The sequence below is a fragment of the Eupeodes corollae genome, chromosome 1 (genome assembly GCF_945859685.1).
Source record: "Eupeodes corollae chromosome 1, idEupCoro1.1, whole genome shotgun sequence".
Taxonomy (NCBI): domain Eukaryota; kingdom Metazoa; phylum Arthropoda; class Insecta; order Diptera; family Syrphidae; genus Eupeodes; species Eupeodes corollae.
The window spans coordinates 144,080,514-144,107,127 of NC_079147.1; the positions used below are offsets into that span (position 1 = coordinate 144,080,514).

General features: G+C 32.1%; 1 protein-coding gene and 1 non-coding gene across 6 annotated transcripts in view; one reads left to right on the top strand and one right to left on the bottom strand.

Moving 5' to 3' along the window:
- The window catches only part of LOC129946722 (extracellular sulfatase SULF-1 homolog), a 336,741-nt gene that overhangs the window by 131,015 nt on the left and 179,112 nt on the right, over positions 1–26,614 (top strand). The gene's annotated exons all lie outside the window — the stretch shown is intronic.
- Positions 15,982–16,054, bottom strand: Trnaf-gaa (transfer RNA phenylalanine (anticodon GAA)). The gene has a single exon. It is a non-coding gene; the product is annotated as a tRNA-Phe (tRNA).

A 26,614-nucleotide genomic window follows, 5' to 3' on the forward strand; every position in this document is an offset into this window, starting at 1 on the left:
CACCCCTTAAACGATTCAGCCTTAATACTCGCACTTCCAGGAATGCTCATCAGTTAACCCTCGAGTTCAATTTTGGGTGTACTGTCAAGTATAGAGATTGTTTCTTAAATGGCACATTGAGAATGCGGAATGTTTTAGCCAACTCTGTTTTTCCCTCAATTTTGATGTTCAGAAATTTAAGAACACATTTCCCTATTTTTTTTAATGCTCGCACTGTTTTTAAATATAAACATATAAAGGGTACCAATAACCCTTTGAGTAACTCTGAATTACATTAAACAAAAAACGCATCTATGTACATCGTAACTATACGGTAAGACTTTTTTCAATGCAAATCTCGAAAAGACACTCAATAATAATGGGTTCGATGAAACTCTTTTGAATCTAAAACCACCTTTTTATCAAGACCAATTTATGAACAAAATGGTTTTTGTTTCTGAATTTTGTAATCCTCTTAAAGAAATTTAATAGATGTGATACTTTCCTATAGCTTTGAAATCATCATCTTGTGAAGAATGGGTTTTATTAAACCCCGAACGTTGTCTCGTACATTCAAGATAGTATTTATTTAGGAGTTTCTATGACTTTGCAGTCATTTGTTCTGCAATACAGATTGTTTTGGAATATCATCATCATTTTTTTTCTTAGTAAATCCCCATATTTGGATGTCATATGTACAAACGGATCTTAGTATATACTTTTGTACATGTCAAAGAATCTCCTTCCTTTTTCATTAGATCTATTTTTCCTTCACAAAAACATGGCCTCTTAAAAAGTAGATCTACTACAACCAATCTTACTATTCTTTTGTCTAGAATTCGAAATATATTAGAGAAGAAAATGAAGTGTCCGTTATCTTCATAGACTTTATTAAAGCCTTAGATAAAATCAATCACCAATTTATTTATCTTAAACTTGAAGCCCTTAATTTTTCTTACTTACTTTTTAAGCTTAAAGGCTCAGATCAGACCTAGAGAACTATAACTATAGAGTTTTTTTCAAGCTCTCAGTCTCCGATCCCATTTATGCAAACTCAAGTGTACCGCAATTCCTCAAGGAAGCAACCTTAGTTCTTTTCCATGTGTTTTAACTATCAACGACTTCAATAATGCTGTTGATGATTCAATTGCCTTTATTTATGCTGATGACAATAATATTAAATGTTATTTCTACCATGTGATTCCAAAATGATCTTGACTCCTCTCTGACTTGGTGCGACACAACTTTCTTGAAACTTGATTTTTCTACTATGCCAATTCATAACATTTACTCGGAAGCGATTACATCTTCCCTCCAGAACTCAAGTTTTCAAGACCATTTTGATCCTATAATTAACAAAGCCACCTCATTCCTTCGTTTTATCAAAAGTTTGTCTAAACAATTTTTGAGCCCTTTGTCAAACTTCATCTTGAATACACTTATCAAGTCTGGTCTCTCCATCAGAACTCTCACTCTCAAAGAATTCAGAGCATTCCTTGGTTGTGATTATAGATTCTTACCACCTTATAAAAATGGTTTAAAACCTTTTATTCTGCAAAGCCTCCAAAAATGAAGATAGATCGCTGTGATATTTGCTTTCTACACTATCTTTTAACAGGGGCGATATACTCACCATTTATACTAATCTACGGAAAAGTAAACATGCCCGTCTCTTTCGCTTTCTTCATCATCATACAAATTTCGGTCTTTTTGAACCAATCTTAAGAATGCTGAGCCTAGCTAAGAATACCACCTTTGACTTCATATAAGTCCTACCTCTTTAAGAAACAATCCATAGAACTCTGTAATTTTTTTTTCTAATTTAGGGCCCTCTATCTTCAAGTCGTTTTTTGTTAATAGCTTAAGCGTAATAATTAAATAAATCTCATAGGTTCTAGGACGTTTCCTTGCGGTACAACGGCTTCTATTTTCTCTATTTCCGAGTAATTTTGGTCGTACTCTAAGAAATCGATTCCTAGCATTAATATCAGTATTTCGTAGTATTGCAATGGAAGGTCCCTATGCTGTTTTCATTCAAATTCCAAAACTTCTCAAAGGCTACAGTAACATCTAAGAATCTGGCCGAGCATACTTTTTTCGACACATCCATAATTCAATTTACTTAGTCTATTTCTACATCCAAAGTCTTCTTTCTTCTATTATATTGCTGAGTCTTCAACCTGATTGGTATAAGCGATATTGGTCTGTCATAAGTCACTTCTGTGGAAGGCTTAAGTAATGGGAATGACTTTTGCATTTAACAATAATGTTGTAAATATCTTAGTTGAAGGCATTTTAAATTTGAGTTTTTAAAGGCTATTCAGTTCATGTCTTTCAAAACCTTTTATTTAATTAGAAATCTCGTGTTGACAGATGTTCCTTACTTATTTGAGTGTGACAAAAAGAATTTCATATTCGTCATTCCTATCAACAAACTGTAAGGGATCTGTAGTCGTTAAAAAAAATCAAAAGATCAGCTTCTTTTCTGATCCATTTGCCATCTTGAGATTTTATTGGCGGGTTTTGCGACTGGGGTTTTTTTAGGAGCATTGCTGCTTTTCTCAAAAAGTATTTGGTAAAAGCATTATCTTCAGACTTTTCAAAAGTCAATCAAGTTTGAACTCCCTGATTCTTTTTTTAATTCGTTGTTAGGGCGTTTAAAAATACTATCTTGTCATCTGGATCATCAATGCTATTATTATAGATGAAAACAACAGTTTGTTTGTTTGTTTGTTTGTTTGTTTGTTTGTTTGCTTGTTTGTCCATCCTTTACTTCGCAATGGAACAAAATTTTGACATGAATTTTGTGTGTGGAGGTAGTTACGAGGTTGGAGAGTGTTTTAAGCTAGTTTTTCCCGAGGTAAAATATCTCATTCCCATCTCATTCCAACAGATTCGCCGGTAATACTTACAATTATATTCGCTATATTTTTGTTTAAAATACTAATTAGTAGCTTACCATTAGGAGATGCCAATTTGTCCACCTATTGCCTATCATTACCAATTTGTCCACCCATTGCCTAATATTAGGCGTTCCGATGCCAGGATCTATGTGACAGTAAAGTAATATGTTTGTTCATTAGTACAGAATAATTCTGAACTAATTGCAAGTGTCAATCTTAATTTAGAAAATAACATCAAGAAACAATGTGGTTTTGAAAATATATTCAAACATATTAGACGAAGTAGCAGGAGATATAAAGAAGTATTCGTTAATAGACGCAGTAATGGACTCAGAACAGAGCACTTCATATCCATCTTAAGCTGTCCCTTGTGGCCATACCTAAGTTCCAATTGAAATATGGCGTTCCAGTAATCCTTATGTGAAATTTAGATGTCTTTTGATTATGTTATGTTCATGTCACAACCCTTGGGCAAACATTGTTTGGTACAGGCGTTTACCCTTTTCCTTTATAAGCCTAAGTAACTTTAAGGTGTGTTCAGCATTGAATTCGAGGCCGATAAGGAGGTTATTTTCCAACAAATTTATTAGCTGTGCATAGTCTACTTCAGTTGGTGATCGCCATTAAGATAGATTTTATTAATAGAATGTTTTAAAATTTGACTATAAAACTATTTTTAATTTTACTGTGAACGTGATGAAATTTACCCATCACGAACGTCGTATTGTTTGATTAAAATTCTCGAATGGTGATTGTAACTTTTAGAACTTTCAGATCAATTTTTGGTAAAAACAATTTGACAGAATAGAGCATCGTTCGTACATGCAGGAAATAAATCCTTTTTACAGAAACCAAAAGGTGGTTTCATAAATTTAGACATGCGTAACACATGTTCATAAAGTCAGGTTTGTTATCGAACAAACGTCATAAATGGAATTAGTGTCGAGCAGTGTTCCTTCAAATGACAACAGCTCCGGAAAGTACTCTTTGAAATTAAAACAATTGATCAATTTTTTTAGTGTGTGGATATCAAAATCTCTCGCCGTCATTTCTGACTTTTTTGACGTTTATGTGACGTTTATCTAAGTAAATACTTAAAATGATACTTAGAAGGCTGCTTCATGCAAAAAAGCAGATTGGCGATTATAAACGATCACCTAAATTTAGTCGGTTTTTTCCGCTTTGAAAAAAACTTTTGATCAAGTTATCCTATATCAAAACAGTTAAACTGAATAACTATAAAAAGTGGAACTACAATCGCAATTATACAATCAAATATAACCTTATGATCATACGCTATATGAAAACCAAAAAAGAAACTTCACTTCCGTCTTCGCATCGTCGTGTGCCATGACTCGTGTCGTGCGTGACACACCAATGTTTAAAAATATACATTTTTCTGACAGAAATTAAGAGCTAAAATCAATCAAACGAACAAATGCCAAATGAACAAGAACAAACATCAAACCATTTTAACATTGGCGTTCAAGCATGCTTAATGCTTAAGCCCTCTGAGCTCCGGCTTTATAACAAAATGTTTCTTTTCCACTTATGTTACACACTTTATAAAAATTAAAAGTGATTTAAATCATGTTGCGTAAATCCTATATACTGCACCCAGTGGTTTAAATTGAATTATACTGCGCTCTCATAAAGTGACACTGACAGTTTGCCTTAAACTCAAACGTCATATGCGTTCTGTGCTCTGTGTATCGTGTCTTTCAGATCGCGATCGGCATTATTTCCTTTTGCAACAAGACCAATAGTGCATAAAACTATTTATGTGGCACTAACATAAACCGCCTTTCATGTTTATCCAGGAAATCTGAAGCGCATGACTGCCACTGCAGCATATATGCATACAGACAGACCTATGTAGGAGGAAGCAGAAAGGAACACCTCTCCTCTCCGATTCAATGTCAATAAATTTCACGAAAATTACACGCTTCATCACACTTTTTGCTCTAACTAGTCTAGCCAGTCTATTTTTATGAAAAGTCACGGCACGTCGAGTCTAGGCGCTTCTGCCAAAAGATGCACGTTTAAAAACGTAACTAAACGATCCAATTACTAGAAGTCAAGTAGTGGAGATGGCGCAATGGCATCGTGATAAGTACTAGTATAGAAGAGATGCAATGTCTTTTGTTTTCATTTTGACAATAGGACCTTGGATAGATCCTTCAAAAGAAGACTGACTTCAAAAACACATCTGTCCCAGAACTCAGTATAAAGTTGTTATTAAACAAAGCACTCTGTTGACAGTAGATTTCTCAAGTTTCAAATCTATACTACAAACAGATCGGAAGATAAAACTGTAAATTGCAGTTCAAAACCACTCAAAGATGACAGATCACCACTTGAGGGCAGCAGACAACGGATGCCATGACGTACAAACAAAACTCTCTACATAATGTAGATAAAGAGTATACGAGTAGGTCCAGCAGAGGGTACACCCTTCATCTTATTTGTTGTTATTTTGTGCACTTGTACATTGTACTTGTAGAGTTGTCAATTTTCTTAAAGTGCCAGGGGCCCGGCACACTCCGCTTTTTCTTTAACACTTTAAATTCTGTTAATGTTTTGTGATAATTGCTGACACATGACAGGATGAGAGATGTTGTAAATGAGCTGTTTCATTTTGTCTTCTTATGAAAATTAAAATGTTCGATTGGGTTGTATGAATTTGCTCTTAAAGTTATGTAGAATTTTTTAACGTTTAAGGAAAATTTAGTCTGTTCGGTCAAGACTTAGTTTATTGGAATAGGAGTAGTAGCGTACGCCTTTTATAATATTGACTTCGAACTCGCAAGTTTTCGGGTTTTCCATGAAAGATTTGACAACTCTGACTTTTCTTTAAAAAATAAAATTTTGTGATTGTTTTTATTGAAAATTATTGAAGACAGTGAAGAGATAGTCATTAAATAAAAAATCAGGAATATGTTTTTTTGTGTGGAACTTGAAAATTAACAAGTGATAAGTTATAAGTTATTTTTAACAGAAACATACATACATCTTTAGAGTGATTAGAGATTCATGTAAGTTTTGATTGCAAACGACGAGATCTCCTAAGTATTTAAAGTAATGTACATGCTCAATCTGGAAACATTTTGGAGAACACAGATTTTGTTCTAAAAAAATTCTTTTCTACCGCATTCATGCAAACGTAAAGCAAACTTTTGAAAGTCATGGGAATGGAGTGGTAGGCGAATCACCACATAGCTTAAAACTCATATCCTTAGTTTTTTTCACGAATTACTGGTCGGCAAGGTTTTCTCCCTGGCAAGAAAATGGCTGTTTTGTAATGAGGTTTGATGGCCTTAATTCAAATCCGACTTCAAAACTTAAGTATCATGTAAGGTTTTTGAGATATTACTTTTTAAAATTCGAAAAACACGTAGGCTTTTTGAGGGTATCTAAATTTGTGAAGTAGGCTTTTTTCAATTAAATCATGATGGTTTTCAAAACCTATAATATCTTTCTTTCAGTTTTAACTTATTGATATTATTTCATATGATATTCAAAAATTCTTCATTAGTTGTTAGATTTCACCTGTTTACAAATAAACCATGTTATATTTTTTTTTTTAAATATAAAAATAATTTTGAAAACGGATATCCTTAAAACTTGAACAAATACTTAAAAACAAAGTTAGAATTCAAAAGCAGCACTAAAAATGAACTCCAAACTTTTAATGTATCATTTCTAGATTTTCTTAAAACTTCTTAATAGTGTTAAATAAAGACTTATAACTTATGAGAATTTACAGAAATGTAGTAAGATATTGAAATGATTCCAATTATATCTGGGAGAAAAATATTTGTACTTTTGCAAAATCATCATACGCTTTGTTGTTAAGAGAGATTTAGAGATAAACCAACACCGTTTTTGGCTGTCAGTAGCATTTTTAAAGGGACATAATTTGAAAACCTTATATGATAGAAAAATTTAAAGACAAGATTCGAACTGAAAACATCTTTAAAATTTAAAAGATTATTGTTCTGTTTGTGGGACATAAAAAGAAACCTCATTTTGTCGACCGGTAGAATTAATTTATGGTTCACAGCCCAAGATCTAAAGAGTTGCAGATCCTTAGTTATGTTAGCAAAACATTTGGAAATTGACGCTTCAGCTTTTCAATTTCCAGAAAAATTTTAGTGGAATATAATAAAAGAGGCTGGGATGCGACCCTCACTGGTAAGTTCCCATACCGTCTGTCGATTTGTCTTGCTTAAAAGTTTGTAACTTTTCAGGTTTTGTTGAAAAAGTTTTCACTTGAATTATTATTCTTAAAAATTTCAAAATTAGTTTGTAATGAAATAGTTTTATTTCAAAATCGAGTTTTGTAAAAAGATTTTTAGTCGATAATTTGAGAGATATCGAAACCGATCATGAATTTTTACAAAATTTCGTACTATTCACTATAGTTATAACTTGTTATGAAAAAACGGACTGTTGGATTCTTATAAAAAATTACTGAATTTCGAAAACAATATTTTCTGTGAGATAAATAATAATAATAATTCAATATTTTTAATTTTTGAAAAGATATTTGAGTCGAAAGTAAATTTTTACCAATTTTTGTATTGTTTTTTGTTAGGTTTTTATGTTTTGTAAGAAAATTTGTCAATTTGATTTTTCTCAAAACCTTACTAAATGTTGAAAACAATATTTTTTATAAAGAGAAATTAGTTGGAAGCCATAATCTCAAATTTTTGAAAAGATATTTGAGTCAAAAATCAATTTTTACCAACTTGAGTAATGTTTTTGTTTAGGTTTTTATTTTTTATAAAAAAAAACTGTCAATTCGATTTTTCCCAAAATTTTACAAAATGTTTTAAACAATATTTCTTATAAGAAAATATTAGTTTGAAGCCATAATCTAAACATTTTGAAAAGATATTCAAGTCGAAAATCATTTGTTACCAACTTTAAGTGATGTTTTTGTTTAGGTTTTTTATAAAAAAAACTGTCAATTCGATTTCTCTAAATCTTACCAGACGTTTAAAACATTATTTTTCGTTGCACAAAATTGGTTTGGAGATAAAACCATTTTACGTTCATAAAATTTTTGAGGTGATAAATATTTCTTTTCAGTTTTTTTGATTTATAAAAAACCGTTCATTATAATTTTTTCCAAAAATATATTTATTTGAAATCGCATTACAATAGATTATATAAAATTTAATTCAAGTCTCTAGCGTTTTTGGCTCTAGAGATATTTAGGGTTAACCAAAATGTTCAATTGCTATGGTAAAAAAACACCCACGCAATTTATTTACGTATGCATCTTTCTGTATAACAAAATTTATTTGAAATCGATATCTCTACTGGTTTTTGAGCTATGGATGACGAAATAACGTCGCGAAGGTATGGACGTAGATGTGCGAACGTACGTCCACACGAACACATAGACAACTCTCTAAATATCTTTTATTTCGACTCTAGGGACCTTGAAACGTCGAGAAATGTCAAATTTTTCAATTCAACAAATCGGACCGATTACAATAACTTCCTATTTGAAGTCAAAAAATTAGGAATAGAGTTGGACCCAGAACATAGCCCTAAGGAACACCATTTTTCAACATTTATACATTATTTAAATTCACATTTGTAGTACCCGTGACGAAATGGTTAGTGCGATGGACTGTCATGCCAAAGTTTTTGAATTCAATCCCTGCTTGAACAACCTAAAGTTTTGTATATATCCTCCAAAAGTAGTTCTTGTCATAAAAAACGGCTTTCTTGAATAAGCCGTTTGCATTCAGTTAAAAATTGTAAATCCCATCCATGGAATTGTTGAGAGTTATAAGTCAGTTTTGTTTTTAGTAACACTTTTTATTCCCTTTCTATCAAATACGATTTTACCCATTCCTTAATTATTCCCTATTTGTCTCGTCTTGTCATCCTATCCCAGATCAACAAATTGCGGTAGGGAAACGTTAATGAGTTTTGCATGACTGATTGAGAATCACCTTTATACCTTTTATGCCTTTAAAATCAAAATCGAGGCTTCCCTATGACAAATAGCATAATACGACTAGATATGAAGAGGATACGCCAGAGCTGTGAACCGTGACTGTAAAGCTGTTAAGCGGTTTGCCCTAACTAATATTTTGGTATGCCTTCACTATACATTACAGAAATACAAAATTTCCTTCAATAAATTAAAGACATACAAAGTAGATTTTTTTATGAAACCATAATTACCCTGAATTAAGTCTCTACCTCCAGCATAATAAAACAATTATTTAATGATGCCAAAAAAGTTTGTTTTTTATTTGTTTTTGTTTATTTCATAGTTAAATAGAAAACTACAAGAGTGTCGTCGCATCATGAAGTCAATATTTTCAAGTCTGATTTGACAGTTATAATAATTAATAGAGAAGAAAATTTTAGTTCTTGGTTACAGATGTGATATGGTTTTATAAAAGAAGCACCACCAAACCAAACAAACAGAAGCATAAAAGTTGGAAGAAGACATGTGTTTTATTAGCTTGACTTCATTGGATGTACTCGTAATTAGTTGTAAATATGCATTAGGGTGGGTCACATAAGTTTAGAAATCAAAATTGAAATTAAAAAGCATATTCATAATACAGGGCTAAACTACGAATAAGAATAGTATATTATTAATATATTGATTATTCAACTTCAAGACAGAGTGAATGCATTCACGAAAAACAGAATATTGTGCAGTATTACCGACGTTACCGACTTTATTAAGGATTCTCTTCGAATGAAAATGAACAGAAAAGTACTGATAAATACAAATTCTAGAAACATTCATCCCGATGAAAATAGAAGAATAAGGCTGATTACAGAATTCTAAGAGCTTTCGCATTCGTTGTAAAACTTAATTATGAAATTCGGCGGATCAACTACATTGCCGATTTTTAGGACTACATTTTCATTTCCGAACTTGACTATCTACGCTGTCAATTTCTGACATGACCAGAACATCAATACCTTCAAGATCCTCTGTTATTTTCCAATAGTAAGTTTTCACTGTTTTGGTCATAAAGATAAATTTCAAGGAATCGAAAGTAAAAAATGTGTTCTTCTTGAAATCAGTCAATCATGCAAAATGTCGGTGGTACAGAGCATGTTACCGACATTTGTTAAACTTTCTTTCGTGCTTCGATGGTTTTAATATAAGTTTAATCACATGGAGTCGATTAAACTTATAAAAAAATGAGCATGCCTTTTTAAAAATGTATAAAATTCACTTCTGATGTCCCACCCTAACATCCACGCCTATGTACATAGGTTGTAAATGATTAATTGAAGTCACAGTTGGTATTTTAAAAATAACAGGACCGACGCGATATTAAACATAAAATGATTCTAGGGATAAGATAGGATGTGACTTATGAGGGTAATGAAATTGAAATTTTCAATGTTGGATTTGTCCTGTGAGTTCCTGTACACATTGTATGTGTTATTTTAATTTGAATTATTGCCCGCAGCGGTTTTTCGAGTGACGAATTAGAATGAATATTTAAGGCAAAGAAAACATGTGCGATGAATATAATTTTTGAACGAATGAATATTTTTGAATAGAAATAAAAGTATAGCCGACAATTTTCAAAAATTCTAAAAGGATTTTCCAACCAAAATTATTGTTCAAAAAAGAGAAGACCTATTTATTCTTAAACAAAAAACTGGAACTTAAGATGTATTAAATTTAGTGTTTCTAAGTTATTAAGTTATTGGAACATATCCACTAAGTAAACCTTAGGATGTCTTCGATACCTGTCACATACTTTGCACTCATTCGGGTGTTTTCAGTTAAGTTGATAACTGGTTCTTTTGGTGAACTCTTCAAAATAAAATTATTTTTTAAGTTTAAATGCTCCAAGAAATATTTATTAAAAATTCAAAGGTAATAAAAATGATAAGGTCCAAACTTGAAAGGAGCAAGAATTTATTTATATGTACCCACGTTGACCCCATTTCATTGGTAAAAAGTTTAAGATGTTAACTTCAAAAAAATATTCTATTTAATAATATAAGATTAATAAGATTGATTTATTTTTTTAAAGTAATTTTGATTACATATTTAATATTAGTCATTAAGCGTACAATTCTTTTAAGGTATGGCCTTCTCCGTCACCTCAGATGGCAAGTAAAATAATATTTTCTAAAACAATTTATAATAATACGTTTTTTTTAAGAAACAATTTTTGTTTTTAAATAAATATTTGGTACATGGGTTGGGTAGTTTTTTTGTTTTTGGTAAACTTTTTTTTTAAATGCTTCTACTATTATTAACTTCCCATAGGAAGTTATTGTAATGGGTTCGATTTGTCAAATTGAAAATTTTGACATTTCTCGACGTTTCAAGGTCCCTAGAGTCGAAATAAAAGATTTTTAGAAAGATGTCTGTGCGTGCGTGTGTACGTACGTTTGTACGTCCGTACGTTTGTACGTTCGCGACGTTTTTTTCGTCGTCAATAGCTCAAGAACCAGAAGAGATATCGACTTCAAATAAATTTTGTTATACAGATAATAAGGCAGAAAGATGCAGAAAGGGGTCTCAAGAAAATTGCGTAGGTGGTTTTTTACAATATCAGTTTGAAAAAAAGGTGAAAATTTTGGTTAACCCTAAATATCTTACGAACCAAAAACACTAGAGACTTGAATTAAATTTTGTATAATATATTGTAACATGATACTAAACAGGTATATTTTTTGAAAAAAATCAATATAACGGTTTTTTTTTAAATCAATAAAACTGAGAAAAAAAATTTGTGACCTCCAAAATTTTACGACTGAAATATGATTTCATCTCTAAAACAACTTTGTGCAACGAAGAATAATGTTTTTGACATCTGATAAAATTTTGAGCAAAATTTAATTGACAGATTTTTTTATAAAAAATAAAAATCTAAAAAAAAACATTACTCAAAGTTCGTAAAAATTGAATATCGATTCAAATATCTTTTCAAAAACTTGAAATTTAGGCTTCAAGCTTATTTTATCTTATAAGAAATATTGTTTTCAACATTTTGAAAATTGTTGAGAAAAATCGAATTGACAGTTTTTTTTACAAAAAATAAAAACCTAAAAAAAAATTATAAAAGTTAGAAAAAATTGATTTTTGACTCGAATATCTTTTCAAAACTTTGAAATATTGGCTTTAATTGACTTTTATCTTTCAAAAAATCTTGTTGTCAACATAAAATTAAAGTTTAAAAAAAATCGAATTGACAGTTTTTTTACAAAAAATAAAAACCTAAAAAAAAATTTATAAAAGTTGGTAAAAATTGATTTTCGACTCAAATATCTTTTCAAAAATTTTAAATATTGGCTTCAAAAGTAATTTTATCTCATAAAAAATATTGTTTTCAACATTTGGTAAAATTTTTAAAAAATCGAATTGACAGTTTTTTTTACAAAAAATAAAACTCTAAAAAAAAAACAATACTAAAACTTCGTACAAATTTACTTTCGACTCAAATAGCTTTTCAAAACTTAAATATATTGGCTTGAAACTTATTTTGTTTCACAGAAAATATTGTTTTCAATATCCAACAGTCCGTTTTTTCATAAAAAATAAAATCTACAAAAAATAGTACGCAAATTTGGTAAAAATTGATACGAGTACATATAGACAAACTTTTAAGCAAGACAAATCGACAGACGGGATGAGAAGTTATCAGTGTGGGTCGCATACCAGCCTCTTTTTCTACTATTATTTTGGCAAGCGGCTTCCATCCTTCACGTCCATTTAAAATATTTGTTGTTATTTTTGAGCTGTCGAAAAAAACCCTTCTTATTGTACTGAGAACCTGTTACAATAAAATGGAATACATCCTCTCGTGATCCAAGATTACATAAAGTGCAGAATAAAGGAAGATCATCCCTGTGTGGTTTGAAACTCAAGTTAAGCAGTTCTCCTCTTGCTCTATCTAAAAATGGTTGATATGTTGAAGATACTATTTTTATCCCGAAAATAATTGGATTCATTTAAGTCGTAATTAAGTGTGCAGTAGTATCGTCTTGCTCTTTCAACTCCTCTCTCAGTTTCTCATCCAATCTCCTTATAAAAACATACAAATTCTCTCTCCAAGCATCCATATTAGCAAACGTAATATTAAGATCCAGATTGTATTTTCTTTTGTTTTTGTTATTTTCATGCCAAGATATTCGTACTCCTTGACGATTTAAATAACTTCAACAGGAAATTTCCACTTTTCATTTTGGGCATACCGTCCACCGGCCTTTCGAAATATCATTATTTTGGACTTACTCAAATTCACCGTGAGATTCCATTTTGCGCAGTATTCTTCAAGGTCCAAAATCATGCGACTTAGTCCTTGAGTCGTGTCCGGTAAAAGAACAATATCATCAGCAAACATGGACATTTTAATCCTCCTTCTAGCCACAAAATTCCACCGGAAAGCACATCATTCAGGTCGTCAAGAAATAGTAATATCGGATGAAAGCTGTTGTATATCACTTTTTCGAGCGAGATCTTTTAGCTTTAGATCCAAGATATCAGATAGTGATGTTAGTGTTATTGTGTCCTCTTCTCTACTCACTTTTGACGAAAAGTACCTTTTCGAAGAGCTTGCATTGGGCGAGGTTTCTTTTAACATAAACTCCTCGATAGTTTTCACATAATCGGTTGCATCAATTATACCCCCGATGGGATAAATAGGCCCGAACCCGTAGTATGAGAAACAAAACCATATCATAATCTTTCCTCCACCATGCTTCTCTGTTTTTATAGTGTACCGTGAATCGTTTGCTGCATTTTGGGGTCTTCTCACATATTCTCGACGACCCTTAAAACCAAAAAGGACGACTTTGCTTTCATCGCTCCACAGAACATTGCTCTATTTCTCTTTTGCCCATTCTCTATACTCTTTGCAAACTCCATTCTCTTTGCTACATGCCTTTTCGTCAAGAATGGTACCTTACGTGGACTTCGAGCTGGTAACTTCGCTTCAAAAGACGTCTTCGTGTAGTGACAGCGCTAACAGACAGTTGAAGTCCATTTCTTATCTTCCAAGAACCTATGGTAGGGATCTGTTTTGTTAGCTGAACAATTATTCTGTCATTTCTTTCAGTAGTCATCCTTTATGGGCCTTGCGTTTTCGGTTTATTTTGCCATTTTAAGGCGTTACTGACCATTTTTGCTGAGCAGCCTAGGATGTCTTGAATATTTTGGTAGGTTTTTCCCTCCAAACACAGTTTTCGAATTTCTTCGGTGCAAAGTCTTGACCGTCCCATTGTTTATTTTTGAGCTAATATTTATTAATTTTTTATTAAAAATACTTAAAACTTTAAATAGTGAAATATTTACTTATCGAAAAAAAATTAACTTTTTACACTTTTTACTTATAAAATCAAGAGCACTGCTATTTTCATGAACACTCTATATCCAGAGAGTTTGAAATAATGTGTGCTCACTGGGAGAAGTAGAGTATAACTTCAAGCTAAAAGTTTCTAATATAAAAACGAAAGACCGTTAGATACAAGTAACATATTAATTTTGTTTGTAAGAATTTCCGTCATTTAAATAATTGACAATCTAATAAAATGTGACCAGCACTGCTATTTTTATGAACACAACTGTATATAACTCTTGATTTTAAAATTATTTTTTCCAAAATCGCTAGAATTTTATAAATACATATATATTTTTCAATTTTGTTCTAAAAATATTTGTGTTATGCAATATACGCTCTTCATTTGAATTACGTAAACAAATGTTGACCAGTTTTTGAGATATAGAATTTTGAAAAAAAAATAATTTTTTTAAATCCAAACAATACAAAATTTTTGTTTGATAATCAAATATTATTAAGAGCTTATTCAAAAAAAATTATTGAAATCAGTTCATAAGTTGCTGAGAAAATTCAAAACCAAATAACGGTTCTATGAGCGGTACCTTTCCTGAGCAATACAAAAATATGTTTTTCTTATTAAAAGAAGCCAAGTTAAAAAATAAAATTTTAGAGAAAATTAAAAAATAATATATCGGTTTGGTTTTGAGAAAATTCAAGTTTTCGTTTTTCGACCAAAAAAATTATAGAGGCCACTTTTAGTTTTTATCTTAAAAAAAAAAGAAAAAGGTGCCTGACGCGAATCTGCTGAAAATCTTAACTTCCAAGTTTGAGCTCAATCGACCAAATGGTTTAGGCTGTAGAGGCGTTGACAGACAGACAAAACAGATCGGACAGAATCGCGGGACCCACCTTTTTCGACTTCTATACCATCGTAATATCATGTGTGATTAAAATCTCTAATTCGAAATTTTTTACGAAAGCAAAACTTGCCATATTATGTAGTTCCTTATGTCGCAAGTAAAAAAAGTTGTTGAATTTAAACAATATATGTATTACTAAAAATATATCTGTGTAGTTTTTCTTTTCCTACTCTTCACAAATACATTTTTATTAATTAAAATGAATGAACACGAGCAAGTTTCTATTATTTTTTCCATCACTGTAATATTAATATGGGATTTAAGTGATGGATGTGCTACAGTAAAAAAGTACGTATACGCCTAAGTATACCATACAAACTATTTTGTTTTTAAATTTTCAGTACATGTTGAATTGTTTTTACATTATGTATAAATAAATGCGTTTATAACAATCAAATTATAAAACAACATTTTAACTTTACTTTGTGAGAGAGAAACAATAAAACTACTTTTATAAACGCAAAAGAAAAAAACGATATCTTCGACATTTGACATTTTTTTTAAACCGCTGCAAATGATAAACGCTTGCTCGTAGAAAAAACTTTACTTGAGAAATTTTGTAGTATTATTCATTTACCGTTGAAAAGTTACAGCTTAAAAAAATTACATTTTTGACAAAAATGCTCACGCCTGATTTTTAGGGACTTTTTGGCACTTGTCAACAACGATGTCTTCAGTGTCTGTACCAATTTTCATCGATTTTCAATACTATTCCTATGTTTATTGAATCTTTAGTGTATTTTGACTTTATTAAAAATGAAATATGCATAAATAAAATTGCGATTTCTATTTTTAAAATATCTTCAACTCAAACAGGTTATAAGAATTTTGTGAAGACAACATTCAAAAAATCCAAACAAATATAAAAACAAAAAAAAAGAATGCCGAAACCAGGGATCGAACCAGGGACCTTTAGATCTTCAGTCTAACGCTCTCCCAACTGAGCTATTTCGGCATATAAAAATTATGAACAAATTATTTTATAAATCCAAATTTATTATATCTTTTTTTGGGTCAACTCGGTGAAAATTTATGGAGACAAAAATAGATTAAAACATCCCCCATAGACACCCTAAGGAAATCGTTCCTTTTTATCTACCTACCCTACTTTCATCCCAACTCCCATACAATAAAAAAGTACAATAAATAAAAATATTGTGAATGAATTGTACTCATTTTCGATTACATTAAAAATGCATTGCTCATTTGTAAGAAAAACACACAAAAGAGCGAAAATATATATTTTATCAGTTTTATTTTGCGAAAAAAGTACAACAAATTAAACACTGATGTATACAATGGTGCAATATAAAAATACCAGGGACAACTACAACAGCCCTCAAGTGGCAAAAGAATAAAATTCTACAATGACGACAACGATGTATACGTACCTTTACAACGAACGACGAAGGGTATGCTAATTTGAATATTATGAAGAGCGTTCCAATGGTATGTCTGTCGGTCGGTACTGTAGTCCCATAAGTTCCAACATAACCTTCCTCTTCCAAATTCAAAAATACGTATATTTGTGCATACACATATAGGTATAAGATGAAAAGGGTGGGAATTGGGAAATTATTTGCGTGGTGGTTTTACGATGCCCACCCCCCTCCTTTAGGAGGAAACACCATTCACCACCACACTTGGCAAAGAAAAGAATGCATGTTCTTTACACACCTTAATGGGCTATTGTGAGAAAGCGTGTGCTATGCAGTGTGCAGCGTTGCAACATAATACACGCGAAATTAAAACGCAAAGCAGACCAAAAGTGCACGAGCATAAATCGCATTTTATTTGCATTTGCATAGAAACGAAGTGAAGTGAAGTGAACCACTTTACCCACTTTTGCATTGTTTTATAGTCAAGTGTGTCCTGGTTCTCTTAAGTGGTATCTTTAAACAATGGAGTGGATTGTTAACGTTGGTGAATTGAAGGCCGCGTTAATGGGGCGCGATGGAATAATGTTCAAATATAACAAGAACGAGGGGGGGATTTGTGTCCTATATTTGCATACTTTTGATAAATATCTGAGTCTAAGTTTACAAGTATGTTGCGATACGTGCTTATTGTGTAGATTAAAGGAATAAACATAGGTATACAATTTTAGCGATACAAATTGTTTTCGATGGGTTAAAAGTCTTATAATTTGGATAAGCTGACCTCGGAGGTGTTGTTCTGCTAACCATGAACTTACATCTAAGTAGGTGAAGAGTTAAGTTTCAGTTTTTAATATTTTAATGAATTAATAGTGAACCATGATTTCACACGTATTACAAAAATAAACTCTTTACTGCAGATAAAAGTAGAAGAAGAATCCAGCTGTAGATACAATTTTGACGTTTGGTAGAGTCTCAAATATTAATGATGAAGTGATTGACTGTTAACAGTCGAATTGTTATTTCCTGAACACCGTTTAATTTAATAAATATGATTTAAAATCATGAAAAATAAAAATGAATTTAAAATAAACCAGCATGTAATGGTTGGGCTCATCAGAAGATGACCATTGCACCTTGTCTTGACGCATATCCATATTTTCTTGAATAAATCGAGAATCCATATAAAATGAGCTACATAGAGCTACTGTGAATTATATGGTTGCCCAACCATTGCATCGGGGCAAAAAGCATATTTTGAACACCATTTTGGTTTATTTTAAATTCATTTTTCATGATTTTAAATCATATTTATTAAATCAAATGTTAATGTTGGTACAATGAATTTTGTTGTTTGACATTTTTTAGTTATCAGTGAGGACTTACGCGTTGCTAAACTTTTTGAGGTTCATATTTTATTTGCAACCAAACGTACTCTTTATTTTGTATCGTGTTGGTCAACGCGTTTTTGAAGAAGAAACATAAGTTCTTTGAAAATTCTAATTTAAGTAACCCAGCATTTCGCTGCTATGCTTTTTCACCAAAAACCATATCATGAAGCCCAAAAATTTCTCTATCGACCAAAATCTTTTTCAGAAGAAAATGCCACAAAGCCCAACATCAATACCTAACCGTGTTTTTTGGCATTCTTTAAATAGTATAGCAGAAAATGCTCAAGAAAACGCATCGGCAGTAGCCAGATTTTTGTATTTAAAAACTGGTACAACTGAAAGAAGATCTATCAGAATAATAATAAAAAAACACACAAATAGAAGAAAGTTTTGTTAAAATTAACTTCAACATAAATAAAACTAATTAAAAATAATAAAATGGACATTGTTCAAGAAGAAGTGTTAAAAAAACATCTAGAATTTTTAAGATTCTATAAAAATAGTTCATTTAACAATTGCAGCTTTGACATAAAATAAAAACTATAAGAAGGGGGTTTGTTCGTAGACTACTACATTAGCATGTAGTATTGAAGCGAGCTTGAAGCTCGGCTTAGTTCTTTATATAACTGAATCGAGTTGAAATGAGCTTGATTTCACTCTTGTCGGGGATCGGAATCGATTCAAAATTTGTGAAGATAAACTTGTGTGGAGGAGTTGGTTTTACAGATAATGCATTATGGGCTGTTTATTTGCATGTTTGTGTAGAAAAAATATAGTTTTGTTTTAATCAAATAAAACAAAAATTACACATGCTGAACTTTTCAGTTCTTAATTGTTTAACACGAATCAAACGATCTCACTTGCACTTCATAAGAAGCATCGAAACACCGTTTGCATTTTAGAAAGTGCTGTGAAACTTAATAATTTTTAAATCTTCTTGTACGTTGGAAACACCAAAAAGATCTATTCAATCTAAACTGAGATAGACCTTTAGTGAAAACATAGCAAAACTTAATTAACTTTTTTATTCTTGCAAAATAAGCCCAGTATGAACAGTAGTAGATTGATTTTTTTTCGCCAATGGAAAACACATGCTTCCAAATGCACAACAACTCAACGAACACAGCCATCGAGATACAAGTGGAATATCAATCGTACCAACATTTGAGAACGAAATCAGATTAGATCCATTCGAGACTCGTAGTAGTAAGATTGTACTCTAACTTTTATCGGTAGTATTCATACTACGGATATTGCTTATGGTATTCGTGTAAAATCCTACTATACTATTGATAGATTTTCCAACAAATCACGGATCATAGCTCCCAAATTGCTTATTGACTTATGGCTCAAAAGATGTCATGTATTGCTTAAAATTTCGACATTTTGACAGTTTTTTTTATTTTTTGGGCACTACGACATTTGTAGTTTTAAATTTTTCCGGCCCGGTCAAGCAAACATTACACAACAAAAAAAGACAAAAACTCAAAACGTCAACAAATATATTTGGCTTTATTTCACTTTCAGAAAGTGGTACATTTGTAAAGTAATAACAAAATATAGCCCATAAACAATTCAACCCCCCCCCCTGCTCGCTTTTGAGATAGGTTTGAGGTTGTGTGTGTAAATTTTCGTTAAATCCAGAATGCAAAGAAACTTTACATACACCCAACTTTGGACCTACCCCAAAACCTATCGTGAGTCTAAGCAATGGACAGCCTGCCACCCATGCAAACCACACTGCTTATAAGCGTCTTAGAGCCCAACTTCTTAAAATATTATGGGCGTTTTGGCATTTCCTAAATTTGGCGTTACTACATTGAAAGTTGGTTTCGGTTTTGTGACGTTTTCTTAGAAATATTTTTTAAAACTTTTCTATTTTTGGGCTTTATGAAAATTTAACGTTTGGGTTATATTTCGTCACAATATAAATCATAATCGAAATAATGCCCAAAATAAATGTCACAAAACCCAATCCAAAATATCATAACATACAAATTCAGAATTAAATTTTCTTAAGGGCCATAATGAAATCTAGCAATTTGAGCGTTCTTTTATTTAAAATTTATTTGAGCTTTACTACATTTGCTTTAGATTTTGGCAAATATTTGTACCTTTTGGGCTTTTTGACATTTAAGGATTTTGACGTTATCTTAAAAACTATCTAACTAAGCTTAGCTTAAAAACTATCTTTAAAATCCCTGTCTTCGTCGTTATAATCGTTTTAATAATTAATTGATAAAACTTAATAAAAATAAAGTTTGGTTTTTGTAGTCACTCCACAAAGTTGTTCAGTTATACGGAAATGGACCGAAGCTGAAATATTTGTTTGTTCGAAAAATGTTGGTTTCAAAAACACAATTCCCCATCTATTATATGCGAAAATCTTTGCATATAGTTAGACTATAGTCTACGGGCGTACGATTTTACAAACTGTGACATTTCAAAAATTCCCAATTACTTCTAACATAGAAAAAATTTTCGAATACCAATGAAAATTGAAACAAAATCGTTTTACGATCAAAACACATTTCATGATTAGACAATGAAATTGTCATGACAAATTTGTCATTGTATATTTCTGTGACAAGTGTGACAACTTTATAGAACTGTCACCTGTTAAATTTTATGAAATAAGGCCTTGGTCTGAAAATTTCTTAAAATTTTATTTTCAAATATTTTGAAAAATGTGCAATTTTATCAACTTTCAATTATAAAAACCGAAATTTTGACAATCGTAACTTTTGGAAATCCCAAAAAGTATTAGTATGCATTAATTATGATACCCTCGAGAAATAAAATTTTTGCTAAAAAGATTTGTTAGTCAAAATTCTCTGTTTTTGAAATATGCAGCCCTATTCTGCTATTCACGTGAATCGTATATTTGATTCACCAAATCGATTCCTTTTCACACTGCCTTTCCATTTTACATTATCCCAAATCAATTTGACTTTTACGTAAACAGCTGTTCACATGACAATCTTGAGAATGTTGGATGAATCTTGAGATTCATATTGTTGCAAATTATTCCTTGTATGTCGTTCTTCCCCTAAAAATGTTAATGATCTTTTATTTATAAAATAAACATTCCAAATTATTAATAAATTAGTTTTTACTTACATTTTGCTAACAACAATTAACAACCCAGACATCAAATGAAAAATACGCTACATTTCATGTGTGGATCTTTATTGTATCGAATAAATGCGTTCACGGTAATAGAAGAATACCGAGCAGTATTACCGACGTTACGGACATACACAAACTTATTTCGAATGAAAAGCAGAATTATAATCAGTGAAAATTCAATAAATATTCCCCCCGATGAACAGCAGAATAGGGCAGATAGTTTTACGAATTAAATCCCCCTTCCACACAACAATAAACAGTATTTTTGACGAAGATTTTATACGACTACTTGTATTAAGCCTATGGTTCTTACTAGTAATTTTGTTTCATCATTTAAATTTATGAAATTCCGTGTAATAAAACAACTTTTATAACTTTAGGCTGCTGACTGATTTAAAAATTACAAATAATTTATTTGTCAAAATGTCAGCTGTTTTAGTAGATTGCATGTGGAATCTATCAGCGAATCACGAGTAAAGGACTATTCAAATGAGACAGACTATTTAGTGAACGATAATCATCCATAGTGACATTCGTCATTAAATATTTAGGTTAGGACGCAAACACACTTTTTGTGTGTGGATTGTATGTGGAACGCAAATTGAGTTTGACAGTTCGTTACAATCAGATTGCAATCCACAACGAACAATTTGTTGTCAAATTTCTCTGATTTTGACAATGAAAAATGTAACTTTTGACTTCAAAAATATTTTAATCTAAATTTCTACTTTTTTGTTTGAAATTTGCACAGAATTCAGGTTTATTTTTTTTTCGCTTGAAATTAAATATATTTATTTATTTATGTCACAGTTTTATATTTTAATTTTTTAAAAAATCTTTACATAACGTTTCTGATCTCTTTAAAATACGAACGTCAAATAAGCTGAATAAGCTTCAATATTCAAAAGTAAGTGTTGTTTTTTTTAGACGTGTGCGTTTCTTGTCTTGTTGACAGCTGTCACTTGTAGTATGCTCAGTTTAGTTAGGCATTTCATAAAACGTTTCCAAATCATGTAAATATATAACTAACTTAAGAGGGTATTCTGGTCTAGAGAAATTAATTTTAGGTAATTTGTGAAGTGCTGTAGAAAAAAGCAAGCAACAATTTTACCATCAAATTTTGTATACATTATTTTTTCACATTAGAAGCATAAAAAAAATAAAAAAGTAAAAAAAAAATCATAATTCCGTTAGTTATCAGCTGATGGAGTGGTGCGTCTAATACCCACGAAAAAAAAAATGTTACCACTTTTTTGAACATGCTTCGATTTGTTAAAAATAGTAAAAATGGAAATTTGGGGATGGCCGTAGTTCCGGACGTAGACAAGTCCCTAAAGAAGACTCTCTTAAAATTTCAAAAACGCGTTTAAAGTACCCCATTATGTCTTTTGTTCGATTAGTTGCATCCCAACTGATTTGGATGGCTGCTTAGCAAAATACTTATTTCTCCGAAAATAATTTGAGTTTGGGAAAATCCTCTCGTAGACATATTTTTAAATAATTAAACTATGAAAATATGAAAAAAAAATCAATTTTTTTTATTTCTAGACCAGAATACCCCCTTAATGGTTCGGCTCTATGCAGCAAAAGTACAAATCAATGTATTGAAAGCAAGTTTTAGTGAGTGTATTTATTATCTTGCGCGCGCCGCCGCCGCCGCCGCCGCCGTGGCTTCCAATTCCAAGATAGTGAGATACCGCTGGACTTTTTTTGTGGGGTTGTGTAAAGTTGCTTGTCTATGCAGATAAGCTCGAGACAGTGGACACCTTGAAAGAGAATATTTGGTGCGTTTGTGCTAAAGTAAGGTTCTAATTGCGGCAAAAAGTGGTCAAAAAATCAAGCCTCTGCTAAAATGCACTCGATCTAGCCGCTCCGGCCACTTGCCCGAAATCGTTTTCAAAACATAATGACAAATCCTTATTTTTTTTATTAAAGCAACATTTTGGGCCATAAAATTATTTCATCCTGCAAATCACACGTTTAAAAAAAAAAGAACACCCTTTTTTTAAGTTCCCAGGACCATTGTTAGAACTTAAACTTTTAATTTATAAATTTGGGTCACGCTAGTTTGAATAAAACTAAAGAACTGAACAATTGAACTAAATATTCAAACATTCTCAAAGGCTGAAGACTTGTCTCGAAATTAAAATATTGACTCTGAGCAAATGAAACACTTTGTCGTCACAAACTAAATATACTGCTATCGCATAGTTATTTAGCGCCTATTTATTTTAAACCACTTGCATTCACTCCTGTGGAAACAGTCAACAATTTAGCGCAGCAAGACCAAGTGTTTACTTTGCATGACTACCTTTACAATTTTATACAAAACATATATACAATAGGTACCTAGGTAAGGTACCTTAAAATATAGGTATATGAATCACCTGAAATGGTAGCTATAAACCTAAACTCTTGCTTGCTTCTAATGGCCTTTTGTATAACATCTCTTACATAACCTCAATCTTCTGCTCTCAGGACAACATGTAGGTACCTAACCATCGCATCAGTTTCAGAATTCTGTATGAAATTTACCTGAATGCATGAATAATTTTTGTTTGCTCAGGTCAAATGATGACTGATGATGATGAAGCTGATGATGATGAAGGTGGTGATGATGAAGCTGATGATGATAATAACGATGATAAGATGAATTACAATTTGGATGTCTGTGTCTACCTTCCAATCTCCAGCTCGAAGCTATAAAGAGGCAAACTCACTGAAATGGTTTAATCCCATGACACCAGGGCAACCTTAGATAAACAGAATGCAGAGTGAGATTATTGCATCTTCAGATTCAAGGTGGAAGGTGCAACTCCAGTAGGAAGTGAATTAATTCGCATCTGTCCATGGATCTTCTTCTTCCATAGGTATACAACATCTTTCTGTATATATCTATGAAAATCAGATTTGAAAGCCATATTAGAAGAGATGACGAGATGAGATGGCACTGGCAAGCAACTTAGAGTCAAGTTGACTCGAGGGCTCGAGGGTTCATAGAGGACTTCTGCAACAGCATCAAGTGGAGTTGCGTTCCAGCTGTAGCTCTTTATGTATACGTAGTGTTTATAAGTACGTAAAACAAATTCATTCTGCAAAAGTGTTCCACTTGCAAGTTGTGCGTATTCATAGCTATAACGTATAACGTAACGGGGGGGGGGGGTGTTTTTGTGTTTATAATGTTTAACTTTTCGATTAGGTTTTGTTGGTATAAAAGTGTGTAGGGCTGTAGGGTATCATCATAGTATATAGAACTCGTTTCCTATGCATACGCAGTATACTAATTGATTCGTTTAATGAGATTTCTCAATGAGGCTTTGAGTTGTAGTGAAGAGAGCTTATTTCCTCAAGATATGAAACAAATATCAGGTGTTTGCATTTACATCCATGTGTGTCTATTTGATGTATGTATGAACAAGTATGAACGTATGTTGAAGGATTTCTTATTCTTATATTATATTACGATGAATTTTAAGGTTTGTTGCGAAGGAAGACTTTTTGTTGACTTTTGTAAGTTCGAGTTAAATTAACTCAGTTGCTTATTTCATCAGTCTTGAGTTCTAACAAATCATACAAAAGCAATTGAAGTATAAAAAAAAAAGAAAGAAATTTTAAAGTAATATTTACATTCCTCAAATTAATTGCATGTGTAGATAAAGGGTCATTCATTTCGTTGTTGGCGCTGACATTGGATACCTGTCAAACTTGCCTGTCATTTAAAGTGTCATAAATTAAACATGATGGTTAGGTCTTGGATTCGATCCCTGCCTGTGCAAACTATAAGTTTTTTTTTCACGGGTACTGCTTCTTGCGAGGAATGGATAAATTCTCCTAGAGTAATTCTTATCATGACAAGTGCTTTCTCAAATTAGCCGCTCGGGACTGAAGGTCCCCTTCATCCCTGACAACAGTACCCGCACACAGGAATGGTTGAGAGTTGTAAGTCACTACGCCCTAATTCTTAACTAACTGTTGTGCCACCCAATTTTTTTTATGTAGGGCAGCGAAGTAACCTCATTTTTTTACCAAAACTTGAATTTTATTTATGAATTTATTCTTAAGACCAGTACAAAAAATGAAAGCAAAATATAAATTATGTACGGAAAGTCACATCATTTTTGCCAAAACAATCCTCCAGACGTTGTAAGACGTTTTGCATACTCCTCTGAAGTATTTGTTGGAACTGCTTGAAAGTCTAGATTATTGTCTCACTTAGGGTTTGTGGTTTGTTTCTCGTGCTTTAAAATAGGCCCATAAAAAAGAATCACATGGTGAAAAACCCGGCGATCGACATGGCTATTCCACATCTCTTCGCAATAAAAATCAAACGTCCAGAAAATGTTTCTCTTAAAAAAACACATTGTTGCTCTTGATGTGGATAGCAAGTCACCCCATCGTGTTGAAACCAACATGCAGTATACAAGTCGATACTTCTTTTTCTTAGTTCAGGCAAAAAACAATCACGCAATATCCTAAGTAACGATCTTTGTTGGCCGTAACAGTCCGACCATTTTAACGAAAACACCACGGACCAATAACGAAGTTGCGACCACACAAAACAGTGATCTTGGCACTTTGGAAAGGTCGTTAATGGGATTCTTGTATGTTCTCAGAGGAATTTTGTTTATTAACTAGTCCTGATAAATGAAAGTGGTTATTGTCGCTTACTATCAATACAGTGTCTTCCGTCAACATCTTGTACGGATGGAAATGCAAATCAAAGTGGAAAATTCGCCGAACTGAGCCGTCGAATTCTTTCAATATTTTCTGGAGTCCTAACGGTTCGATCGGACAGATTCAGGTCTCAAGGGACCACTTCTATAAAAGCTGTTCACCCAATTCATAATTGTATCAAAATTTGGAACACTAGCAATATTAATATGATTTCGGATTAGTCTCTGTGTTTCAATGACTCAGTTTTAATAAACCCGATGCTCTACCGATAACGCAATCTACTTCAGTTGGAGCTTCTTCAGGTCTTCTTCACTCATGCTAAGAACTTGTCTCTCTAAACAACAAGTTTGTGAATATTAACCAAATTATCTCCAGCTGCTTTAAAAGAGCTTTGCATTTAAGCTATCGGATCCAGCGGCTTTGTAAGATTTAAGCGTAGATATTACAATCCTTACTTTGTCTAAGTCAGGAAGACGGTATTGTTGGCTTTCGTCGTCTATATTGAATAAGTACTGTATACTGTTTGCAGAAGTGGTCCTTCCATATCCTCCGTGGAACTTTCGAACTTCATTTCTGGTTTTGTATCTCTTAATATTTTCGACGGCATGCTCTATCTTTTTCTTTCCTTTTCCTTTCCACCAAATCGTGAAGAAATTCTTCTGGAATATGACTCTATTCGTTGCCAAAACTCCTGAATATTGGATGGGTGATTTTTGTACTGTCTGTCTTTTCACAATTGACGATAAATTTTCAGTTGGATTCAGGTCAGGGCTTTATGCTGGCTATGCCATCGTCATAAACTGTTGATGTTGTCTTAACCATTCTAAAACAATTTTCCAAGTGTGTTTGGGATCTCTATCCTGTTGAAAAGTTATTTCACACTCATTGTAGCCCATTGATGCAGTGAAAGGTGGGAAATTTGTCTTCAAGATATCTTGATAATTT